The sequence below is a fragment of the Odocoileus virginianus genome, chromosome 20 (genome assembly GCF_023699985.2).
Source record: "Odocoileus virginianus isolate 20LAN1187 ecotype Illinois chromosome 20, Ovbor_1.2, whole genome shotgun sequence".
NCBI classification, from domain to species: Eukaryota; Metazoa; Chordata; class Mammalia; order Artiodactyla; family Cervidae; genus Odocoileus; species Odocoileus virginianus.
The window spans coordinates 1,302,180-1,327,697 of NC_069693.1; the positions used below are offsets into that span (position 1 = coordinate 1,302,180).

The following is a 25,518-nucleotide window of genomic DNA, read 5'->3' on the forward strand; positions in this document are numbered from 1 at the left end:
GGATAAGGAGAGATCCTGTCCCCTGGTCTTTAGAGGAGCTGAGGAGCCGAGGCGCCCGTTCCCCGTTAGGAGGGTATGGCAGTGGTGCCACATTGAGCCCAGCCACCCTGCGCTCCTCCCGACGCTTACAGTCCAAGCTGATGCCGTGGAACCGCCCACAGGGCGGCCAGTGCTACAGGACACTGAGGTGTCAACGTGGGTTTTCCACCTGAGAATCTGCAGGTGACTTATTGGAGCTCCTTCAGGCTCAGTTCCTGACTGGGATTTGCAGGCAAATCTTCGTGAGAATCAAAAAGAGACTGGGACTTGACCATGCAGGGTCCACGGGTTCCATCCCTGGTAGAGGATCTATGATCTCACGTGCTGCCGGGCAAGCCCACGCATTACAACTGAAGAGCCAACATGCTGCAACTAAGATCAGACACAGTCAAATACATGAATATTAAAAACAAAAAAAGCACCCCTAACTCAAAGACCCCGCGGGAGTAGATGTGAGTCTTGTCCCCCGCTCCCTTGCTGGGTGCCCTGCAGTAAATTTTGTGTTTTCTTTCATCGCCACCAGGTGGCACTAGATCGGCTTTATGGAGCCAGTGGACTAAGTTCCATTTAGCAACACAAACACTTGGGTGATCCATTGCAGACTGATCCCACAGATTCTAGTCTGGCTCCTTTATGAAGAAGAAAAGCCGCGTCTCTGTCCTTAGAACTGGAATCATCGTTTTCCAGCGACGCTCATTGTGGAGCTCAGCCTGTTCTCCTTCTCCTGAAAAATCTCATAGGGAGAGCCCTTGCCCGTGACTTGCGCGGGTGTGCGAACCACATTACCCAGGATGCTCAGAGTAAAGGGCAGCATGGGTAGCGAATGAGTTATCAGGAAACAGGCAGCTTCCGTTTAAAGAACACTTCGTTGGGGCGGGGCTTCCGGCCTCTTCCCTACGGCGGCCGTTTTAAGTGCTCTAGGTCTGTTCAGGTCCGGAGGCCTGTTAGGACCAGGCGATGGGACCGAGAAAGTTCTGTGGGCAGGGGCTGTCGTCGCTGCACAGAGACGGGTCTGAGCTTCGGCGACGCCGCCGGGGACCGCCTCGCCCGAGTCTCCCCGCCGTTCCTGGCCCCGCTCCGCCCAGAGTCGCTGGCGGCGGCGGCGCTGCGGGACCAGCCTCAGGTAAACGTCGTCCTCCGGGCGCGCACCGCCCTCACCCCACCGGACACGAAAGCCCAGAGTGCGAGGCTCCTGCTCTCGTGCCTGCGGCACAGGCCGCGGGCTCCAGGACGGTGAGGCCATCGTGGGTGGAGCCCTGTGTGTGATGGACTGTGTGATGGCGCGTGGGACAGGGTGATGGGCGGAGGGACCCGCAGTTGCAGAGGCTTGGAGGCCGGACTGTGGCTGGAGGATTCAGGAAACCTGGATCCACCTGATGTTTGCAGGACCCAGACAATGAGAAGCGGAGTCACGCCCGGACTGTCAGGCTGAGGGTTGTATCTTTATTGTCGGGACCTAAGAAGGTATTGGGGAGAAGGACATGGCAAACCACTCCAGTATTCTTGCCTAGAGAATCCCATGGACAGAGGAGCCTGGTGGCTGCTGTCCATGGGGTCGCACAGAGTCGGACACGACTGAAGCGACTTAACATGCATGCATGCCTTTGAGAAGGAAATGGCAACCCACTCCAGTATTCTTTCCTGGGGAATCCCAGGGATGGAGGAGCCTGGTGGGCTGCCATCGCACAGAGCCTGTGGGGTCGCACAGAGTCGACAGGACTGAAGCGACTTAGCAGCAGCAGCAGGAAGGTGTGGAGAGTTTTGAGCAAAAAGGGGAACAGGATTTACATTTGCTTTTAAAATGTTTCCCAAGGCTATTCAAAGGAAAAACAGATTTGAGGGGAGTGATGACGCTGAGGCACTAGGAGGTTGAATCTTGGTTCAAGGTCACACTGCTGGTAAGGAGTGACAAAGTGCACGGAGCACAGAGGTGAGACGACCAAACTGAGGTCAGCTGGCTCGGGCTAGGCAAGGATGCGTGTGGGGTGGCATGAGCCTCAACCTTTCTGTCCCCGCTGTTAGATTTTTCTAAGGTCTGTCTCGTTCCACAGAGTACCAAGGCTGCAGAAGCACTTATAGAACAAAACAGTTATGTAGAGGGTGTCTTAGTTCCTTTCTGGCTCTAACCCTCATTCAGATATTTTCTGGTTTGTGGTGTCTGGGGACTCTTAGGTGCCTTTTTCCCAATCCTTGGCTCTGGGCACCCTCAAGAAACGCCATGCCCAGAGTCTTAAGTCCATATTAGAGGTTATATGGAGGTATTTCCATTTCTGGAAATCATCGTAAAGTAGTGTGGAAAGTTAACCCAGGAGCTGGTACCGCCATGTGCAAATACTTAGTATTAAAATTAAGGTGGGAGTGTTGAGGAAGCACAGGTCTCCTTATCTGGTATGAACACAAAAAGAAATGGAGGATGAATACCTGAGAAATTGAGCATCTATTTTGGAGGTACTGGGTGGTTTCGATCAGAGGAGGGAGGTGATATTATCACGGTCTTAAAAAGTTATCTCTGTATGTAGAGTGGAGAACAGGCCCGGGGGAGTGAGAGGAGTGAGGCGAATCCCGGTAGAGGCTGCTGACTTAGTCTAGGTGAGAGTTACTGGGCCAGAGTTGTGGTTTAGTAGATGAGATTGGTGGAGAAGGAAATGGCATCCCACTCTGGGGTTCTTGCCTGGAGAATCCCAGGGACGGGGAGCCTGGTGGGCTGCCGTCTATGGGGTCGCACAGAGTCGAACACGACTGAGCGACTTCACTTTCACTTTCATTCATTGGAGAAGGAAATGGCAACCCACTCCAGGGTTCTTGCCTGGAGAATCCCAGGGACGGGGAAGCCTGGTGGGCTGCCGTCTATGGGGTCGCAGAGTTGGACACGACTGAAGCGACTTAGCAGCAGCAGCAGCAGATGAGGTTGAAGTCTGGATGCATGTTCTGAAAAGGGGCAACTAGGTTTTCTAGTTTGGATGGTGAGAAGTGAAACAGAGAAATCAGAGATTACCCCAGGGTGTTTGGTCTTAGATCTGTAGGGATGGAAGCTCCAACTGAGAAGAGGAAGTTGATAGTGTGAGTAATAATCACTGGGTTTATCAGAAGCTTTATTTTGACCATATTAAGAGTCTGAGGTATTTCAGGGACCAGTAAGTGGAGGCATCAAATTGGCAGCTGGACTCACAAACTGGAAAATTGAAAGAGGGGTTCAAGTGGAGATATCCAAAATGTGGTAGCTCCTATGTGGACCCAAGTTAGTGAGCTGTGGTTACATCTAGGAGGTGTAATCTTCATGTTACAGTCCTAACGCTGTTCAGGGAGCAGGAAGTGGAGGATAGAGGCTGAGCACTGGGGCTCTTGCTTGAGTACCTCAGTGATGGTATTGGGTTTCTTGGTGGCTCAGATGGTAAAGAATCTGCAGTGCAGGAGACCTGGGTTTGACCCCTGGGTCAGGAAGATCCCCTGGAGAAGGGAATGGCAACCCACTCCAGCATCCTTGCCTGGAGAATTCCGTGGACAGGAGCCTGGCAGGCTACAGTACATAGGGTTGCAGAGTCAGACACAACTGAATGACTATCACTTTCATTTTTCAAATGCAGTTGAGGGAGGTATATGGCCATAAAGGTAAGATGTATCAGACATGAGAGCCTGGTAAGTGGCCAAGGCTTCCAAGAGAAGAGTAGATATGAGTTGGATGCCAAGGCATAGCAGTGATTGAGGCAGGATGACATGCAGACAGGAGCTATTGCTTCTTCACTTCACTAGGGACTCAACAAGATTTTGTGAGGATTTTAACGGGGTCTGGAATGATTCATTTGGCCTGGTGGATATGGACAGAGGCAAATATTGTCATTTGTGGTAATTAGTGGGATTGGGGTGACTTGAATGAGGGTTAGCTGGACAGAGAAGGCTGTCATTGCTGAAGGACAGAGAGAGCTGCACAGAAATGGAAGAGGGCCATGGGCATCCCAGATTGACTGGTGGGTTTGTGTGGCTTAGTTTTAGGCAAGGAGCAGCCATGCAGGAAGAGAGGCCATAGAAGGCTTAGATGTTTCTACCCTCAATGGGCACTGTGGGAGGTCTAAGCTCGTATTGAATCCTGTCAGAATTTGCTGAGCAAACCTGGGTGCTTTCTGCAAAGTTGTGTTTTAAGACCTTAAATGAAGGACTTCCCTGGTGGTCCAGTGGTTAAGAATCCACCTGCCAATGCAGGGGACACAGGTTCGATCCCTGGTCTGGGAAGATCTCACGGGCCACAAGGCACTAAGCGGGGCACCACAACTACTGAGCCCATGTTCTAGAGCCATGAGCTGCAGCTGCTGATCCCTTGTTCAGTTATACTTCTCCTGAGAGGGGTGGGCTCACCTTGATGAGGTTCAGGGACGCTTGTACCTTGATGCTGGGGAACCTTGAACTTAAAACCTCCCTGGGTGAGGTCCTCACACCTACCTCTGTGTCCAGAGGTATTCCCTGCTCTCTCTTTTCACCCTAGAGCCTGGTCTGCCCTTCCTACATCAGAACCACGGACAGTGTGTCCTTCCCCAAGTCCCTAAGTAGGTGCTGGGGTTGGTTGGATAAGGTGTGTGCACTGCCCTCTTCTCTCCTTGAAAAGCTCCAACTTCTGCTTCCATGAAGCCTCACAAAGAATGATTCAGGGTCAGCCATCTACTGGTCACTGTAATGGGTTCTATTTTGCTCGCCCTCTGCCTGCCCTGGTGACTTTGTCCAGATCTAAAGCACTCTAGTACCCTAGATCCTATTTCTCTCTTGTAGCTGACATTTCCTCACGCTTGCCCATGCCAGGATTTGCAATCATTGACATGTTTACTAATTACGTGGACCATCGTCTTTTCTTGCAAGACTCTCTGAAGTTTTCTGTAATAGTTTTCTTTCCTGTGTACTACTGTGTGCTGAGTTATTCTGGCCTAGTACTGGCTGCACTTTGTAATGTCTTTCTCTAAGTAATTGCATCACACGGTTGCCATGTGTATTTGCTCATCTCGGGAGTAGGATGGAGTGCATTCAGTGGTTCACAAATGACTGTTAATCCAGTCACAGCAAGATGCATCAGGAGGCTCCTGGTCTTAAATGGCATCTCGGGGAGGGCATGACATCCAGGCTGTGTTCCAATTATAGGAGAAGCTTACTGTGTTTGATTAGTATTTTGTGCCGGTTCTAGCAGCCACACCTCATTTCTGGTGCTGCTTCCCCACTCTTGACATTTTGCTGACTTGTCTACTCTGTCTGTTCTCTTACATCCCATGCAGGACTAATCCTCACCTCTCTGGACTCTCACCTGCTTTTCTCACTGCTCCTTCTGCAGTGCTCTCCAATGTTGACTTTTACATTTTGTGTCATGAGGTGTGCACCTATCTGAATAGTCCTTGAACACAGACTGTTCTATTGCAATTGGATATTCTTGGTCCTGGACTTACCCTTCTAGTGGTCATGTGTCACCAGCAAACAGGAGCCCTCTGGAAATTACTTGCAGATAAACTGGTTGTAGGCCCTGTTCTCCTCCAGATATCCCATCCCATAGCTGTGTCGTTCACCTTGTGAGGCCTTCCCCATTCTGTGCTCTTTATTTCCTAGTACAGCAAAGCGGCCTGATCCTTAGCCTGCATCACCTCCCTGGTCCTGTAGACAATCCCAAACTCAATGGACTTGAGTTTGTGTTCAGGTGGCCCTCCCCAACCATGTACTGTGTTATCTAGCATCATCTACAAGAGTGCATGATAGAAATGTACATGACTCTGCAATGTGAAGAGGCAACAGAAGTTTTCAGAAGGCAGATGGAAGAGCACAAAACAGAAATACAATGGCATTATAAATTTTAAGTTTCATAACGGGTCTAAACACACATCCATTCTGGATTCCACTAAATAGTATGAAGAACAGAGAGAGAGAGAATGTCTGACATCTAGGACCTGTCTTGACTTCAGCTCAGTAACATTTCCTCATTTTGCCCGGAGCAAATCCTTATGGAGAAGATTCCAAGTCTGGGAAGCCACTCTAGATGGCTCATCATTTTCCTGTGTCCCCTTTTTATGGAACCTGAATACAAGGTCACTGCATACATTTAGTAAATTATCTCTGACCAGGTGTGATCTTAGATCAGAGATAGAGAACAAACACGGGGTAAAACAAAGGAAAGAGAAGAGGGACAGAGAGGGAAAATGAGAGAGGTGAATTATGGTAGAAATGACACATAAACATCAGGAAGTGGCACAGTTCTGAAGATGAGAGACTGTTAGAGTTACATAGTTTTTGAACATGGGAAACCCTATAATTTTTAGGTCAATTAATCCTTCAAGGTATAGAGAATGAGAAGCAGTTCATTAGAAAGAATTAAGAAGCAAGCTATAAAGAGTGAAACTATGATCTAGACTTATGAAAACCCAGATTCTTAAACAGATGGGAAGGTATGATAAATCTTCAACAATGAAAATTTAAAATGGACATAACTGAAAGTAAGTAACTGAGGGAAAATACATCTTCTAACACAACTGAAGTGAGATAGTTTTCAAAGGAGAATAATCAAAATAGAACTCTAGTAAAGGTTTATTTTGCTAAGTCAACAAACTGTCTGCCCTGCTGTCAAGAGAATTGATAGAAGCAGTGTTTGCAAGTAGAGTGGATTCATAAAGAGAGGAAAGTTTCTTCAAAAGCAGCAGTAACAGGAGCAGCCTGACACTGCCGTGTTCCATGCTGGGGTGTCACTGTGACTCTGGATCCCAGTCCGTGTGGGCTGGAAAACTGGCACTGCCCCTCCATCAGGATATTGAGGTTCTGTTCCTGTGCAGAAGAGAAGGCAGGGTTGTGCCCTGTGGATCTGAATGTGACTAGAGCTCTCTCACACCTTCCTTCTAGAATTATGACCCTGTATTCTAAAACTCTTCTTAGATTCAGCAATGATAATGTTGCACCTTCCTTTCCATGAATATGAGATGTCTCTTCCATTTATTTAGTTTTTCTTTGATATCTTTTATCAGAATTTGGTAGTTTTCTCCATATAGCTCTTGTATATGTTTTGTTAGATTTGTACCTGAGTATTTAATTTTGGGGGATGCTAATGTAAATGGTAATATATTTTAAATTTTAAATTCCATTCATTCACTGCTGGCATATAGCAACAACCTTGCTATAATTTCTTACTGGATTGAGGATTTTTGTTGTTGTTGATTCATTCAGGTATTATACATAGAAACATTCTTATCACTTGTTTACAGAGACAGTTTTATTTCTTTATTCCCAATCTATACCTTTTCATTTTATTTTCTTGTCTTATTGAATTAGCTAGGACTTCCAGGACAATGCTGAAAAGCAGTGGGTAGCAGGACATACTTGCCTTGTTCCTGATGTTCATGGAAAAGCTTTGAACTTCTCACAAGTAAGATTAAGCAGCAGTTTGCTTCTAAGTATATCTTATCATCTCTGCTTTTGTTTATTTGAAATTAAATGCATCATTTTGAGTAAGGTCTTTATTTCACAACCTGATACTTATTATGCTATGTTCATTATGTCTATTTATTATATTTTTGTAGATTTTCTTCAAATGTTGGGATTTTCTCAAATGTTTTTGCTGCATCTATGATATGATCATGTGATTTTTCTTCTTTTAGCCTGTTAATGTGATTGTTGTTCAGTTGCTCAGTTGTGTCTGCCTCTTTGTGGCCCCATGGACTGCAGCACGCCAGGCTGTCCATCACCATCGCCCAGAGCTTGCTCAAACTCATGTCCATCACGTCGGTGATGCCATCCAATCATCTTGCCCTCTGTTGTCCCCTTCACCTACCTTCAATCTTTCCCAGCATCAGGGTCTTTTCTAAAGAGTCAGCTCTTTGCATCAGGTGGCCAAAGTTAATTTGTATTTGAATATTAAACTAGCCTTGCATACCTAGGATAATTCCACTTGGTTGTGGTGTATAATTCTTTTTACGCATTGTTGAATTTGCTTCTGTGCCCATGAGAGATATTGGTCCGTAGTTTCCTTGTAATGTCATTGTCTGGTTTTGGTATTAGGGTGATGTTGGCCTCATAGAATGAGTTAGGGAGTATTTCCTCTGCAGTTTTCATCTGGAAGAGATTGTAGATAACTGGTATAATACCTTCCTTAAATATTTGGTAAAATTCACCAGTGAATGTCTCTGGGCCGGTGCTTTCTGCTTTGGAAGATTAGTAATTATTGATGCAGTTCTTCTCTAGAAAGTAAGAATACACAAGCTGAATAGGCCTGTATCATTTAAAGAAACTAATAAATGCTGTAAAAGCATTTGAGAAAATCGAACACCTGAGATCTCCTGTTTTCCATTTCATTGGTTTCTATTCTAATTTTTATTTCTTTTTCTGTTTTAGATTTAATTTGCATTTTTTTTTAGAGTTTTCTAGGATGGAAGTTCAGACTAATGATTTTGTATCTTTCTTATTTTTATGCTGTAAATTTTCCTCTAGGCACTGCTTTCTCTGCAACCCACAAGTTTTGGTAAATTGTTTTCATTTAATTTCAAGCAGTTTGAAATTTGGCTTGAGATTTCTCCTGACTCATAAGTGTCCTTGAATTATTTAAAACTGTGTTTTTTCAGCTCTATGTATTTTGGGATTTTCCAGCTATCTTTATCTTTTTGATTTCTACTTGAATTCCATTGTGGTCAGATAGCAGACATTGTGTGATTTCTATTCCTTTAAGTTTGTTAAGGTATATTTTATAGCCCAGAAAATGTGGTAGTGAATGTTCCATGTGAGGTTGAGAAGAATATGCAATCTGCTCTTTTTGGATGAAGTAGTCTTGTAGATATCAATTATATTAAATTGATTGAAGGTGCTTTGAGTTTAAATATGTCCTTAACTGATTATCTGCCTGCTGGAGCTGTCCACTTCTGGTAGAGGGATGTTGAAGTCTCCCAAATATAATAATGGATTCATTTATTTCTGTTCATCTGGAGCTCTAGGTCCACTTTCACACTCACAAAGCACAGTTAATTTCCTTCTCATAGTTCCCTCTGAATTCCTTTATATTCAAGCCACAACAGGAGATTGTCAAGTAGAGAATTTCTTCTGCCCCTTCAGATCTGCCTGACTTCCACTTCTGTTTCAGCCAGAACAAGTTCTCTACTTTAAGAACTCATGTGATTACATTAGGCTAACTTGAATAATCTCTGTTTCAAGTCAAACAATTAGCTACTTTAATTACATCTGCAAAGTTCTTCTATCTTGTAACATAACACACTCAGGGGAGTAACTCCAGGGGTCAGAGCCACAGCCATCAAAACTCTGCCAGCCATAGTCTCTTTTCCTAATTCACCTCTAGTATCTTATAGCACATTTCATATTTTTATCTCCTCAACTGTAAGTCTGAAATTATTTTTATTTATGTAAATCTACTCACAATTTATCCACACATCTCAGCTATGGGATAAATATCCATATATAATTGCAACTACCATTGTTTGGCACAAGTTGACTTAAATTCCAGGTTTTCCATGTTCAGTACAGTACTTAGATTAAGCAATAGTTTGCTTCTAAGTACATCTGATTATCTCTACTTTTGTTTACTTGAAATTAAGTGCATCATTTTGAGTAAAGTCTTTGTTTTGCTTATTTACTTTGATTTTGTGGACTAATCTTTTGCTCTTCTTCTCATGATATTAACTTGGGGGCTTACTCTCTGAGTCTGTGAAGAATTGATACTGATGCTGCCTTTGTGTATAGGTGTTACTCCTGCCCTCCTGACAGGGACCTCATTTGGACAGACCTATCACATAAGCCTAATATCTACCCAGTATTCTACATGATGAATACTTAGGCAGTGATGCTTTAGATTTTCACACAAAGGCACACACATATACAATAGCCAAGTTTATAACTGTACAGCATGATTATTTACTGTTCAGTGTTTTGGTGTTCTGAGGTAGGAACTGCTGTGGAAACATAATTTTAAATAAAATGTCCTGCTAACCCAGAAAACTTCTTCACATAAAAGGAAGAGGAAGAAAACGTGTTCTTTGTTTCTGTTGAAGAAGCGCTGAGGCAGAATGAGATGCGCATCGCAGGCGCCAATAAGGAGCCTTGCCCTTTTACCTGCCCGTGCAGTGCAATGTGGCATATTCCCGTCCTTGAGGTGAATGAGAACTCGCGCTCCAGCAAGAGGCCTTGACAGTGCCATTGCTCATCGCCCTTTTACCTGCCCGTGCAGTGCAATGTGGCATATTCCCGTCCTTGAGGTGAATGAGAACTCGCGCTCCAGCAAGAGGCCTTGGCAGTGCCATTGCTCATATCGTTCATGCCACCTTTAACTTGTAATTGGAGTGACCATTGGTATTTGCTAAGTGTCTTTATCTAAAGGAAAAATACATTCCTTATACCTTTATGGCAGGAGGCAGTTTTATAAGTTAGAGCCAGGCACCTGCTGAAGTTAGGCTCCTGCTCTTCTACAGAAACTGGGAGATAAGGGCACTCTCTCACGTAATGATTGAATTTAAAAGAGCAATCTCTCAGGTCCCGGAGCAAAAGGTTTCCAGAATGCAAAACTGGCAAAAAGGCTTATGTAGCTTTTAAAAATATATCGTAATGGGCAAAGGAAGAAAAGACAAGTTTTCTTAAGTAAATGCCTTAAGAAAAAGTGGGTGTGGTGATGAAACTCTCCTTTTTTGCCTCAGAGAATTTATTTTTCTTTTTTTAAAATCTGTGTTTACTGTTACAAAACTCACTGTTAATTTGAACTTTAAGTTGATCGCCAAAAAATGTATTTGTATTGTCTAAGCATACTGGCTGGTTGAAGTTGCTTTTAAATGGAGAGGAAAACGTCCTAAAAATTTACTGACTTCTGGAAGCTTTTGAAGACTGGAAGAATTGAAGGGATATCAAGAATTCTGTGTGTGGGTGTGTGTAAGTAAGATAAAGCCAGGAAAGCATGTGATAACTTCTGACAGGTTTTGATGGAAACACCAAAAGAGAGAGATTTTCCAGAAGAGACATGATGTGTCACTGAGTGTTTATTCATGTAGGAGAAATGATAAGATTCCTTAAAAAATTCAATTAAAACAAATTGATTTTATTAAAAATTATTTTTAACCCTTTTAGTTTTAAGTATTAAATAAGTATTTTTAATATAAGTAATGTTCAGCAAAATTTAACAGCCATTAGCACCTAAAAGCGACATTCCAAGACCTACATTTTCATGTAGTCTTTATTGTCCATATTTGATAATAATTTGCCATTTATTATAAGTAACATGGTGCAGTGGTAAAGAATCCGCCTGCCAATGCAGGAGACACGGGTTCGATCCCTGGGTCAGGAAGATCCCCTGGATGAGGAAAGGGCAACCCACTCCAGCATTCTTGCCTGGGAAATCCCATGGACAGAGGAGCCTGGAGGGCTACAATCCATGGGGTTGCAAAGAGTCGGATATGACTGAGTGACTGAGCACACATGATTAACTTACAAACAATACTTGGTCATTGAAAAATAGTCTTACCCGTGGCAAAATGTGTAATTCTTCAGCTCTGTGATGTCTACTTCACTTAAAATTGATTGAAAAAATTGTTTTGGTCTTTTTGGATTTAATCATGTAAAATGCTTTTTAATGTGTGCAGATATGAAGCACATAACTTAATTATTTAAATATCATTTCAATCCAGAATATTTAGGTAATATGCTTGTCATTAATGATAAATCTTGCTGAAATAAGTTGCATTTATTGCCACTAATAAAACGTCATAGCAGCACTACCTCCCAGAATGAGTTTTTCTTTTCAACATTCATTTATATTCCTTTAGTAAATTAATACTGGATGGATTTCTTTTCCAAGATTTTAATTTGATGGTTCCCTATTATTTAACAGACTCAAAGTTTTTAGTACTTCTTCAGTGGCTTTGAGATCTGTCCTAATTTAAGATCCTCAGGATTATCTCTTGTTCACTTATCACATTTTTCAAAAGCATAAATACTGTGTGAACTTTTTTATGCTTATGACAGTGCAGTGATCTGGTAAGAAACCTCATCCTCTCCTATTTCCACAATTCTGCACGGTATTTATAGTGAGAAACTTGTGCTCACTTAACTATATGCAAATTAACAAATCAATCTCAAAACTCATTATTGCAGAGACTGAATATGATCTTTGGTATGATTCATCCTTAAAAATTGTTTTAATGATTCTATATCTTAATAGATGTAAAAGACATCAGAAAAAAATTAACCAATTTCCTTCACTTCTTGGATCTGACCATTCTCAATACACTTTGACCTCAGCCTCAATACTTCATTATAGGAATGAGCACAGCTCATAGTGCTTCTGTCTGTTCTCTATTCTTTGCACTCTGCCTACTCTCGGTGCCCCCTTTATCTTTTTCTCAGTGCTGATATTGCGTAATGACAAAGCGTAAAGAAGAATCACATTTTGAAGACAATGTCTTAAGGATAATTATTCTGGTCACATGCTCAGCTTAATTGTATCTCTTCTCAGACATCACTGCTAAAACTTCTCTAAGATTTTCACGTTTTTAACCATCTACTGATACTTCCGCTGAGACATTTCAGACACAGTCTCTGAATCACTACATAGTCATTAATAGCTTTCTGTAATTTGAATTTTATAACTTTTTCTCAGGTAGTAGCAGTTTGTCATGCAGAGCAGTCTCTGTAATCCAGGGGAAATGATAACGACTTCCCAGTGATGAGATCATAGTTTCAGTTACTCCGTGCAGTTTGGGGTTCAGAACACCTTTTTCATACATGCTCCATCTGTGAACACCACACCTGTTAATCTGTATGAAATCTGCATGTCTTTCATTGTTCTGTTTTTGAGAAATAACTATCAGGCTATCCAAAAAGAAACTTAATGATAAAAATATTATATGCTTGCTAAATTAGACACAATAACTTACTATGCTGTTAGAAGTATTTTCTGAAGTGACTACAGAGATCCACCCTTGTACTTCTGCTAACCCATCTGGAGTGTTTTTTCTCTTCTTCCTGACCAAACATACAGAGACTGATCAAACTGATTCTAATACTTCATAGTGCATAGATTTAATTGCAACATGGGTAATGATTATTTTTCATTATTAGTTTATTTTTATTGAAGTATAGTTGTTTTACACCTGGAACTAATCCAGGTATATAACATAGTGATTCAGTATTTTTATAGGCTATACTCCATTTAAATTTATTAAAAACACGGCTTCCCTGGTGGTCTAGTGATTAAGAATCCTGCCTGCCAATGCAGGGGACACGAGTTCGATCCCTGCTCTGGGAAGACCCCACATGCCACAGGGCAGCTAAGCCCTGTGCCTTAGAACCCGTGCTGCACAACAGAAGAAGCCAGAGCAACGAGAAGCTCGAGCACCGCAACGAAGGGCAGCCCCTTCTCGCCTCAACTAGAGAAAGCCCACGCGCAGCAGCAGAGACCCAACATGACCAAAAATAAATAAATCTTTAAAAAGTTATTTAAAACAGAAGCTCTATTTTCCTGTGCTGTACAACATATCCTTGTTCTCATCTTCTTATACATAGTGAAACTGAGCAGGACCCTGTGGGGCCTTCCTGGGAGAGACATCCCCAACCCTCATATCCCCTGACTCCCTCCTGCCCCACTGGGTGTGCTGCACAGCTTGTGGGATCTTAGTTCCCTGAGCAGGGATTGAACCAGGCCCTGAGCAATGAGAGCATGGAGTCCTAACCCTTTGACTGCTAGGGAATTCCTGTCCTGACGCTTGTTTATGAAAAATTTTATCCTCCTCGGCTTACCCAGAATTCCACAAAGCAAAATGAGAGAAGTGCAAAGATGCAGAAACAAAGGAAGGCAGTCAAGTGTGACAAGATAATAGTTTAGCCATAAAACAAATGAAGGACCTTTATAGTTCTCCTCAGGGGCTATGGCTAATATCCTGAGCTATATCCTTGAGCTATTTTGCAGTTACTAAAACCCCCACCAGGTGGAAGAAGGTAACTGCATGCTGACAACCAGCATGTAACCTCCCAGACCAATTGGAGTTAGAAAACTGATAATTAAGATTCTGAAAATATCACCATTATCTCATCATCAACCAGAGAATTGTGCTCAGGCTGATCACACATCCTGCCACCCTCTTCCTCATACTGTCTTTAAAATCCCTTCTTTGAAAGTCATTGGGGACTTCAGGTCTTTTGAGCATGAGCTGCCTTTCTTGCTAGTTCCTGCAGTAAACCCTGCACTTAACCTTTCACCACAAGGGAATATCAATGGCTTGGCTTTTCTGTGCATCAGGTGACTGGCCCAAGTTTGGTTTGGTAACAGTAGTTTGTGTCTCTTAGGCCCATAGCCCTATTTTGCCTCTCTCCCATGAAATGTTTATTAGCTTCTGCTACCAGCGGACACATTTTGTATCTGAAGGACTAGGAATGATATGTGTATTTGGCTCTGTATCCTCTGAGAACTTCAGATATGATACATGTGTCCTCAGGCAGCATGATGAAGTTCACAGAAACTGAACTAACACATCTCCAATCTTGGGTGAATGTCTTCAGGCAACACAACACCCTCCAGAAGTCCTGAGATCTGCCCCTTTAAGAACGAACTAGAGGCTTCTAAGTCCTTGGACTGGTGGACTCCATTTCCCAGCGCCCCTCGGGTCTAAACTTGTCAGGGTGCAAAGGGGTAGCCTGCGTTATCCCAAGCGTGAAAACTACATTACCCAGAGTGCTCTGCTAAGCAGCCTTGCTGAGCCAATGAAGGCTCAGAACAGAGGCGTTTCCGTGCGTGTCTCCTAGCGAGGGGCGGGACTTCTGGCGTCCTCCTCCGGGCGGTCATTTTGGCTGTTCGGGTGTGTTCATCCGGACAGAAGTTCTGGAGCCGTGAGCCGGGGCCGACGGGACAGGACCGAGAAAGCTTCAAGAGGAGTGCCGCTGCACAGAAGCGAGTCTGAGGTTCGGCCGCAGCACCGCCCGAGATGATTCGCACCAGGGCCGGTTTAAGACCTGCCGGCCCGCTCCCGGACCCACTCCGCCCAAAGGCCTGGATGGCTGCGGCCGCTCGGAGGGACCCGCCTCAGGTAAGCGCTTGTCCTCGGGCCCTTCCCGCCCTCACCCCACCAGACGCTAACGCCCGGAGTGCCCTCTTCCCTGCAGCCCAGTCCCCGTTGTCCGGGACGGTGAGGCGTTAGTACACGTGCTCTTGTTTCTGACAGTGGTTGTGAATAAACTTAACATTTCAGTTTTCCAGTTTAGTCTTACTATCTGGGGTGTGATTAGATGAGGGAGAGGGATACAGGCAGAGGAACCGGCATGTACAAAGGCCTCGAGCTGCGAATGAGCTCTGGGGATTCGGGAAATCTGGGCTCCGTTGTGCCCGGCGAGGAACAAAGTTTGGGGCGGAGTTACTCCTGGAATAGCAGGCTGAGGGTTCTGCATATATTCTCAGGATTCTAAGAGCTGTGGGAAATTTTAAACCAAACTACGTTAGGTTTTCAAAAGTCTTCCAGAAGCTGTTTAACAGCCTTTGGATGAGCAGACCGAAGGAGGAGGATGGAAGACGTTAGGGCATCAGGAGGTTGAATCTTTGTTCAAGAACGCAGAGCTAGTAAGGTGAGACACTGAGGCACGAAAGTTAGGCATTCAACCCAAAGGCCAGGCGTGCGCTCATAGCGGCCCGAACCCCGTGAGACCTGACATTAATTATATTTATTCATCTGTAGTCTGTCTCTTAAAATATGACTGCAGAAACGTTTGTGGAACCTGTATAGGTATGTGTAGTGTGTCCCAGACTATTACTGTTCCCTTCCCCAACCCATATATTCTCTGTGTTGTGGTGCCCCAGGATTCTTTTTAATACATTTATTTATTTGTTTATGGCTGTGCTGGATCTTCCTTGCTGCGCAGACATTTCTCTAGCTGCCGTGAATGGGGGCTACTCTTTGCTGAGGTGTATGGACTTTTTCATTGTGGTGATTTCTCTTGTGGAGCATGGGTTCAGTAGCTGTGGTGCATTGTCTTAGTTACTCTCACAGCTTGTGAATGTTCCCAGACCAGGGATCGAACCTGTGTCCACTGCTTTGGCAGGCAGATTCTTATACACTGCACCACCAGGTAATTTACTGCCCTGGGATTAAGGACCTAACCCCGGTCCTGAGTCTACCAAGGGTTATATAGAGGTGTTTCCATTTCTGGCACCTAATGTAAATGGGTGTGGAAATGTTATCCTAGTACCAGGATGTGAAAGTGCTTAGAGGTAGAGCTGAGGTGGGATCATTAAGATCTCCTTTTCAATAGGTGGGAAGAAGGAACAAGAAGACAGAATTCAGGACTGGAACGGGTGCCTAAGCAATTGGGTATCTGTTCTGGAGGTGATAGGAAGTTTGGATCAGAAGAGGGGAATGACCTTGCCTAGCTCCATTCATTCATTCGTTCATTTATTTTTGGGGGGATGCCTCTCATTGCAGTGGCTTCTTGTGGCATGTGGCAGAGTGTGGACTCTGGGGCACGTGGGCTTCAGTAGTTGGGGTATACAGGCCTCTGGGTTTAGTTGTGCCTCTGGGCTTAGTTGCTCTGCAGCATGTGGAATCCTCCTGAATCAGGGATTGAACCTGTGACTCCCGCATTGGCAGGCAGTTTCTTTAACACAGCCACCAGGGAAGCCCTTACCTAGCCCTTAAAATCTCCATATGCCTGCACAGTGGAGAACAGATTGTGAGACTGCGGGAAGAGAAAGGAAAACTAGTATGGAGGCTCCTACAGTAGTCCACTTGAGGGTTTATGGAACAGAGTGGTAGCTTAGAAGTGGCTGGATTCTGGATATATTTTTATTATGAGTTAACTGGATTTTCCAATGGGGAAGGAAAGTGTCTTTTTCTGCATGGGTGGTTATAACCAAATACCACAAACTAGATGACTTATAAACACCAGGAGTTTATTTCTAGAGGCTGGAAGTCCAAGATCAGGGTGCCTGCATGATCAGATTCTGTGTCTGGTGAGGGCCTGCTTCCTGGTTCCTAGAAGCCATGTTCTGTGTCCTTAGGTGGTGATGAACAGAGAGGAGCAAGCCTTCCTGACTTTTATAAGGGTGTCAGTGTCTTCTTTGTGGGCCCTACCTTCATGGCCTCATCTAATTTCCTCCCAAAGGTTCCTGCTCCTAATACCATAAAATTGGGAGGTTCTGTGTCAACTGTGAATTCTGGGAGGACATAAACATTCACTCTCTAACAGTGAGAGAGTGAAACAGAGGATTCAGAGATGAACCTAGGTGGTTTTTTTTTTTTTTTTTTTACATATTTGTATCATTGACTTACATTAGTTTCAATTGTACAATATAATAGATATTTTTATACAGTACAAAATGATGACGGGAAAAATTCCATTACTGTGTGTTACCATACAGAGTTACTACAGTATTATTGACTGTATTCCCTATGCTGTACTCAGGGGTCCCCAACCTGTGGGCTGTAGACTGCTACCTCTTGTCAGATCTGCAGCATCATTAGATTAGAAATAAAGTGCACAATAAATCTAGTGTGCAGGAATCAGCCTGAAACCATCCTCCCCTGGTCTGTGAAAAATTGTCTTCCATGAAACCAGTCCCTGGTGCCAAAAAGGTGGAGGACCACTGCTTACATCCTTTATAACTGGAAGTTTGCTTTGCAGTTACCATGAGGCTTTTGTTTGTTTGTTTGCGTGTGATCTTTGTTGTGTCATGCGGGCTCATTGGATATGGCTCAAAGAGTCTAGTTGTGGCGCTCAGGCTCCTGCAGAGCATGCAGGCTTCAATAGTTGCTGCTCTCAGGCTTAGTTGCCCTGCAGCATGTGGGATCCTAGTTTCCCACCAAGGGATTGAACCTGAGTGCCTTGCACTGCCAGGCAGATTCTTTTTTTTTCTTTTATTAGTTGGAGGCTAGTTACTTTACAGTATTGTTGTGCACTTGTCTCATGCATCCAGCCTGGGCTGGTGATCTGTTTCACCCTAGATACTATACATGTTTCGATGCTGTTCTCTCGAAACATCCCACCCTCACCTTCTCCCACAGAGTCCAGAAGTCTGTTCTATACATCTGTGTCTCTTTTTCTGTTTTTCATATAGGGTTATCGTTACCATCTTTCTAAATTCCATATATATGCGTTAGTATACTTTATTGGTCTTTATCTTTCTGGCTTACTTCACTCTGTATAATGGGCTCCAGTTTCATCCATCTCATTAGAACTGATTCAAATGAATTCTTTTTAATGGCTGAGTAATATTCCATGGTGTATATGTACCACAGCTTCCTTATCCATTCGTCTGCTGATGGGCATCTAGGTTGCTTCCATGTCCTTGCCAGGCAGATTCTTAATCATTGGGCTGCCAGGGAAGTCCCTACCATGAGGTTTTTATGTATGTATATATATACATACATATAGCATTAAAATATATGTTTTATATATATATATTATTTTAAGTTGCTGGTTTCTTCAAGTCAAATGCATTTCCAATACCCTACATTTGTACTCTCCACTTCTCATAATTGCTGGTTTTGATACCATATTTGTGTGCGGGTGATTTCCTACCTTGACTGTATGTTTGCCTTTACCAGTGATCTTTCCCATTTGTAATTTTCTTGTTTCTAGCTGTGTCCTTTTCCTTGTAGAGGAGTTCTTTTGGCATATGTGCTAAAGCTGATTTGGTGGTGCTGAATTCTCATAGCTTTTGCTTGCCTGTAAAGCTTCTGACTTCTTTGTTGAAGCTAAATGAGAACCTTGCTAGGTAGAGTATTCTTGGTTGGAGGTTTTTAGCTTTTCTGCCTTGCAGAGTTTCTGCTGGAAAATCAGCTGATAACCTTATGAGAATTCCCTTGTATATACTTACTGCTTTTCCCTTGTTGCTTTTTTTCCTTCTGGGCACACCGAGCAGCTCTTGGGTCTTAGTTTCCTGACTACAGATTAAACCCGGGCCACAGCGGAGAAAGCTCTGAGTCCTAACCACTGGACTGCCAGGGAATTCCCAAGTTCTGTATATTTTAGTGATGTATGTATGATTATATGTGCTGTCAAAATATGCAGACTTGTACATTAGAGTACATTTTACAGTATATACTATAGAAAATTAAGACAAATGCCAGAGGTTTTTATTATTTTAAATAGGATTGTCATGAAAGGACTCTAATAAAAAGACATTAGGACTGGTGGTCTAGTGGTTTAAGAAACCATCTTCCAACGCAGGGGATGCAGCTTTAATCCCTGGTCAGGGAACTAAGATTCCGCATGCCCCAGGACAAGTATGCCCACGTGCCACAACCAGAGAGGCCTGTGTGCTGCAACGAACAGCCCACATACCTCAACTAAGACCTGATGCAGCCAAATAAAAAATATTAAAAAGAAAAAAAGACATTAGACCAAGTGGTCAAGTGGCTAAGCTTCCGAGCTCTCAGTGCCAGGGGCCTAGTCAGGGAACTGTCAGGCAGATTACCTCACTAGTGCCGATCAGGAAATACCAGGTTGACTGATTTAAGATTTGGTTTCTTTAAATTTTTATTTTAAATTGAGGTATGATTGATTAAAAATGTTGTATTACTGTCAGGTGTACAGCAGAGTGGCTCAGGTATACATATACATGTATCCATTATTTTTCAGATTCTTATCCCTTATGTTATTACAGAATATTGAGTAGAGCTCCTGTGCTATACAGTAGATCCTTGTTGATTATTTGTTTTATTTATAGCGTGTGTGTGTGTGTGCGCACGTGCTCAGTTGTGTCTGACTCTTTGTGACCCTATGACTGTAGCCCACCAGGCTCCTCTGTCCAGGAAATTTTCCAGGCAAGAATACCGGAATGGGTTGCCATTCTGTTCTCCATTTATTTATAGTAGTGGATATGTTAATCCCAATCTCTGGATTTGTCTACCCCCCACCTTTCCCCTTTGATAACCATAATCCTTTTCAAAGTCTGAATCTGTTTCTATTTTGTAAATAAGTTTCTTTATAACGATTTGTATCATCTTTTTAAGATTCTGTATATAAGTGATATATGATATTTGTCTTACTTCACTTACTATGCTACTCTCTATTATTTCATTCTCTTTTATGGTTGAGTAATATTCTATTACATATATGTATATGTCTGTCTGTGTGTGTGCGTGGCGTGTCCTGTGTGTATGTGCCACGTTTTCTTTATCCATTCCTCTGTCGATGGATACTTAAGTTGCTTCTATGCTTGGCTGTTGTAAATAGTGCTGCAGTAAACAGTGGGGTGCATGGGTGCATGTATTTTTCTTGCATGCTTTCTCTTCCTTCCTCCTTCCCATCCTCCCTTCCTCTCTCCCTGGCTTGTAGGATTTCAGTTCCCTCCAGAATTGAACCAGGCCCAGAGCAGTAAAGCCCAGAATCCTAACCACCAGGCCACTTAAGGAACTTTCTTAAGTGGCATGTATCTTTTCAAATTACAGTTTTCTCCTGTAAATATGTCCAGGAGTGGGTTTTTTAAACAACTTTAAGGAGAATACATTTTGTGAAACAGAAGTAGTTTTCCCAAATTTACAGTCTTTAGATTTGACATCCACAATGTTAAGGCTGAGATATTTCATTTTTCCTGAACACGAACTACAGTTCAATTTTAGGTGGATGCACTATCATCTCCTTGGTGTATCATAGCAGTTTGCAGCAGATGTCATAATTCTTATTTGTAACAAACTCTCCTTATACCACAACCACCAATTAGGTGAGTGGAATTGGATCCTACCCCAGCGACTGTAGGCACAGTTTCATGCGCTCGTCATTGACTCCCTGGAGCATATGCTGGTTTAGAGAGAAAATTTTCAGAATCACTGGCTAGGGTCTCAGATAGGTTCTCTGCTCTTTAGAGATGTGAAGTCCTGGGTGGATCATCACTGCTCTAAGATGTCTAAGATGTTTCCCATTGGCCAAAAAGATTCCGCATGGAGATTTCCTTTTTAGCCTTACCACCTTCTCTTAGTTGAGGAACGTTCAGAAGATCTAGGACATCTTCCCCTGAACTGCCTTAGTAATTGTAAATATTTCAGTACTTTGAGGTAAGAGAGCTCAGTTCTGTCATTTAAAACTTCCAAAACCCTGTTCAGCTGAACTCCTGTGCACGTGTTGTCCCTGGGCCAGCAACCTTTTCCATTTCCTGTTGTTTTCCTCTCCAGATTGCAGTTCTTGGCTCAATCTCTTTATTAAACTTCCAGCAGGGCCAGCAAATCTTAATTGTTACTTCATTAAGTTCCCTGGTGTGACTTCCTCCTCTGTTGCTATTCAGCTCCTGCCACCCACAGAAAGAGCAGAGCTCACCATGTGAAAACAGTCTGCCTCCTAACCTAAAACAAATCAATTTAACTCGAATGCCAGCTAAGGGCCATGCCCCCATGTCTTAATTTGTCTGTGGACTGGTTCTTGATCAAATCTCATGACTGGTGACCTATTACTGCTCTCTCTTTCAGTCTCTTTTTAAACTAACATTATAAACACTTATTCCTTCTAAAAATAGTTTTTCCTCTGTTAGTGATCCAGTGCATTTCTTATCCTACTGTCTCTGTCATCTTTTACAACTGAACTTTTATTTATTTTTATTTATTTTTTTTTTAACTCTTTTTTTTTCCATTTATTTTTATTAGTTGGAGGCTAATTACTTTACATCATTACAGTAGTTTTTTTCATACATTGAAATGAATTAGCCATGGATTTACATGTATTCCCCATCCCAGTCCCCCCTCCCACCTCCCTCTCCACCCGATCCCTCTGGGTCTTCCCAGTGCACCAGGCCCGAGCACTTGTCTCATGCACCCAACCTGGGCTGGTGAACTGTTTCACCCTAGATAATATACATGTTTCAATGCTGTTCTCTTGAAACATCCCACCCTTACCTTCTCCCAGAGTCCACAAGTCTGTTCTATACATCTGAGTCTCTTTTTCTGCTTTGCATATAGGGTTATCGTTACCATCATTCTAAATTCCATATATATGTGTTAGTATACTGTAATGGTCTTTATCTTTCTGGCTTACTTCGCTCTGTATAATGGGCTCCAGTTTCATCCATCTCATTAGAACTGATTCAAATGAATTCTTTTTAATGGCTGAGTAATATTCCATGGTGTATATGTACCACAGCTTCCTCATCCATTCGTCTGCTGATGGGCATCTGGGTTGCTTCCATGTCCTGGCTATTATAAACAGTGCTTCGATGAACATTGGGGTGCACGTGTCTCTTTCAGATCTGGTTTCCTTGGTGTGTATGCCCAGAAGTGGGATTGCTGGGTCATATGGCAGTTCTGTTTCCAGCTTTTTAAGAAATCTCCACACTGTTTTCCATAGTGGCTGTACTAATCTGCATTCCCTTTTATTTTCAATATTTATGTTATTTCTGTATTTCATTTTGGCTGTAACAGGCCTTAGTTGCAGCGTGTAGGCTGTTCATCACAGACTTTCTTTAGCTGTGGTGCAAGGGCTCAGTAGATGGGCGCTTGGGCTACTTCCCCTGTGGCATGTAGGTTCTTAGTTTCCTCACACCTCGGTTCCCTGTTTGGGGAGGCAGTCTTTTTCCTTTTTTGAAAGAAGGCATATTTTTAACTATTGGACTGCCAGGGAAATCTCTAGATTTTTTTTTTTTTTTTAATATTTATTTATTTGGCTTCACTGGGTCTTGTGGCATGTGGAATCTAGTTCCTTGACTAGGGATCAAACCTGAGGCTCATGCACGGAGTCTTGGCCACTGAACACCAGGGAAGTCCTGCCAATGATGATTTTTGCCTGTACCATCAATATAGGTGATGGTTCTACCCTCCGTTTTCCTTTAGGAATGTGTTTTTTACAAACAAGAAAGTTATTGGAGAAGAAGTTCAGATAGAAAAAGATGCAAAAATATCTTGGTTTTTATTTCTCCTTTCCCATGTGATGATTTGGTCCTTTGCCTTTCTCCAAAATGAGGTTTTGGGGTTTTTTTTCATAGTAGTAGTAATAGTCAATGTAAAGGAGTTTTACAGATTTATACTTTGTAGATAGAGTTGACCCTTAAACTGCAGGGGTTATGGGTGCCAACCCCCTACACAATCACAAGTTTGTGTATAACTTTTGACTCCCCCAAACGTAATTACTAATAGTCTACTGTTGACCAGCATATATATTCTATTTTATATGTATTTTATACTTATAGGTAGAGAAAAGAAAATGCTCTTGAGAAAATCAGAAGGAAATGAAAATACATTTACAGTATTGTACCATATTTATGCATGACCACCAGGCACGTGAAAAGAGGCTCAACATTGTTAATCATTTAGTTCAGTTGCTCAGTCGTGTCCAACTCTTTTGGACCCCATGAATCGAAGCACGCCAGGCCTCCCTGTCCATCACCAACTCCCAGGGTTTACTTAAACTCATGCCCATCGAGTCGGTGATGCCATCCAGCCATCTCATCCTCTGTCGTCCCCTTCTCCTCCTGCCCTCAATACCTCCCATCATCAGGGTCTTTTCCAGTGAGTCAGCTCTTCGCATGAGGTGGCCAAAGTATTGGAGTTTCAGCTTCACCATTAGTCCTTCCAATGAACACCCAGGACTGATCCTTTAGGATGGACTGGTTGGATCTCCTTGAAGTTCAAGGGACTCTCAAGAGTATTCACCACCACAGTTCAAAAGCATCAATTTTCAGTGCTCAGCTTTCTTCACAGTCCAACTCTCACATCCATACATGACCACTGGAAAAACCATAGCCTTGACTAGATGGACCTTTGTTGGCAAAGTAATGTCTCTGCTTTTTAATATGCTATCTAGGTTGGTCATAACTTTCCTTCCAAGGAGTAAGCGTCTTTTAATTTCATGGCTGCAATCACCAACTGCAGTGATTTTGGAGCCCCCAAAATAAAGAGAAACGCAAATCAAAACCACAGTGATATCACTTCACAGCTGTAAGATGGTTGTCATCAAAAATACCACAAATAACAAGGATGTGAAAAAAGAGAGAAAGCCCTCCTACACTATTAGCAGGAATGTAAATTGCTGCATCCACTGTGAATAGGAATATGGAGATTCCTTAAAAGAACTAAAACTAGAACTACCATAGGATTCAGCATTTCCAGCCCTGGGTATTTATTTAAAAAAAAAAAAAAACCACTGATTTGAAAAGATACATGCACCCCAATGTTCATAGCAGCATTATTTACAATAGCCAAGAAAAATATGGGAGGAACCTATGATGATCAACAGATGAATGAATAAAGATGTGGGATATCTGTCTATAAATGCATATATCTTCTATTTATGTATTATATATACTGTGTGCATATATTTAATGGAATAGAATACTATGCAGCCATCAAAAGTATGAAAATTTTCCATATGCAATGTGGGTGGACTTGGAGGATATTATGCATAGTGAAACAATTCAAAGAGAAAGACAAATACTGTATGATATCACTTTTATATGGAATCTAAACAAAGAAAACAAATTGGTGAAGATAACAAAAAGAACTAGATTCACAATATAGAGAACAAACTAGCGGTTACTAGCGAGGAGAAGGGGTATGATAGAAGTAGCATACTTCGAGGTACAAACTACTAGGTGTAAAATAAGCTACAAGCATATATTGTACACAAAGAGTATAGTCAGTATGTTATAACTGTAAATCAAGTGTAAACTTTAAAAAGTGTCGGTATCTATGTTGTACACCTGAAACTTACATAATGCTGTAAGTCAACTCTACCTTAATTTTAAAATAAGATGTGAAAAAATTCATATTTACAGGTATAATGATTCATGTGTTAATAATGAAGCAGCAATATGATTGGTCCGTGGTAGCCTGGCTTATGCACTAATGAATGGTTGGTTATAAGAGTTTTTCCTGATTTTCATGTTTTATTCGTGGCTATCCTTAATTTAAGGGTGAGCATGTACAATTAAAGCATAGGAGTAAACCCGGGTAATAGCTTCCTGGTTTAGTTAATAAGATTTGCTGCAGTGGACTTGAGAGCTTTTGTTGAAATATGTTAAAATGAATTAAGCCTAATAAGAACTTTTTAGTTTGATATTGTTTTATTGTCATCATGACCAGTTTTGCCTCATTAACATTTTTATTCATGGCTGCATTGGCTAATAGAGATGTATTCCTTTGTGTGATCATTTATTCAGAAAACCTTTTATCATGATATCCTATTTAAGTAGTTATTTTGCTTATGTTGTGGTTGCTAGTTTTTATCGCAGACTATTCCAGTTCAAGAATGGGAACTATCTATAAAGATACGGCAATTCCTAACATTGAAAATGTCTGAATTGCCTTTTTTTGTAGCAGGTATTAAGACTAAAGGGATTATTCTGTTTTCTTCATTTCATTTTCTTTTTTAAATTTATTGGTAATTGGAGGGTAATTGCTTTACAATATTGTGTTTGTTTCTGCCATACAGCAACATGGATCAGCCAGTTTCTGTCCGACTTTTTAAGTTTTTTCATTTCTCAAAAAATGTTTCTGTATGGTACCAATCCTTCTTCCACTGTTTGTGTTTGCCCTAGTTTCAGTGCCCATATCATACAAGGCCCATCTTATAAAAGAAGTC

General features: G+C 42.4%; 1 protein-coding gene across 4 annotated transcripts in view; it reads left to right on the forward strand.

Moving 5' to 3' along the window:
- The first annotated feature begins 14,417 nt into the window (after positions 1-14,417).
- LOC110141363 (zinc finger protein 211-like) overlaps positions 14,418-25,518 on the forward strand; it is a 39,220-nt gene continuing 28,119 nt past the window's right edge. For 2 of the 4 annotated variants that reach the window (XM_020900268.2, XM_070450256.1), the window contains exon 1: positions 14,669-15,053. The gene's annotated coding sequence lies outside the window, so the exon portion shown is untranslated. Of the gene's footprint in view, positions 15,054-25,518 lie in introns of all 4 variants that reach the window. The other 2 variants (XR_011481977.1, XM_070450257.1) reach the window with 2 other exon arrangements.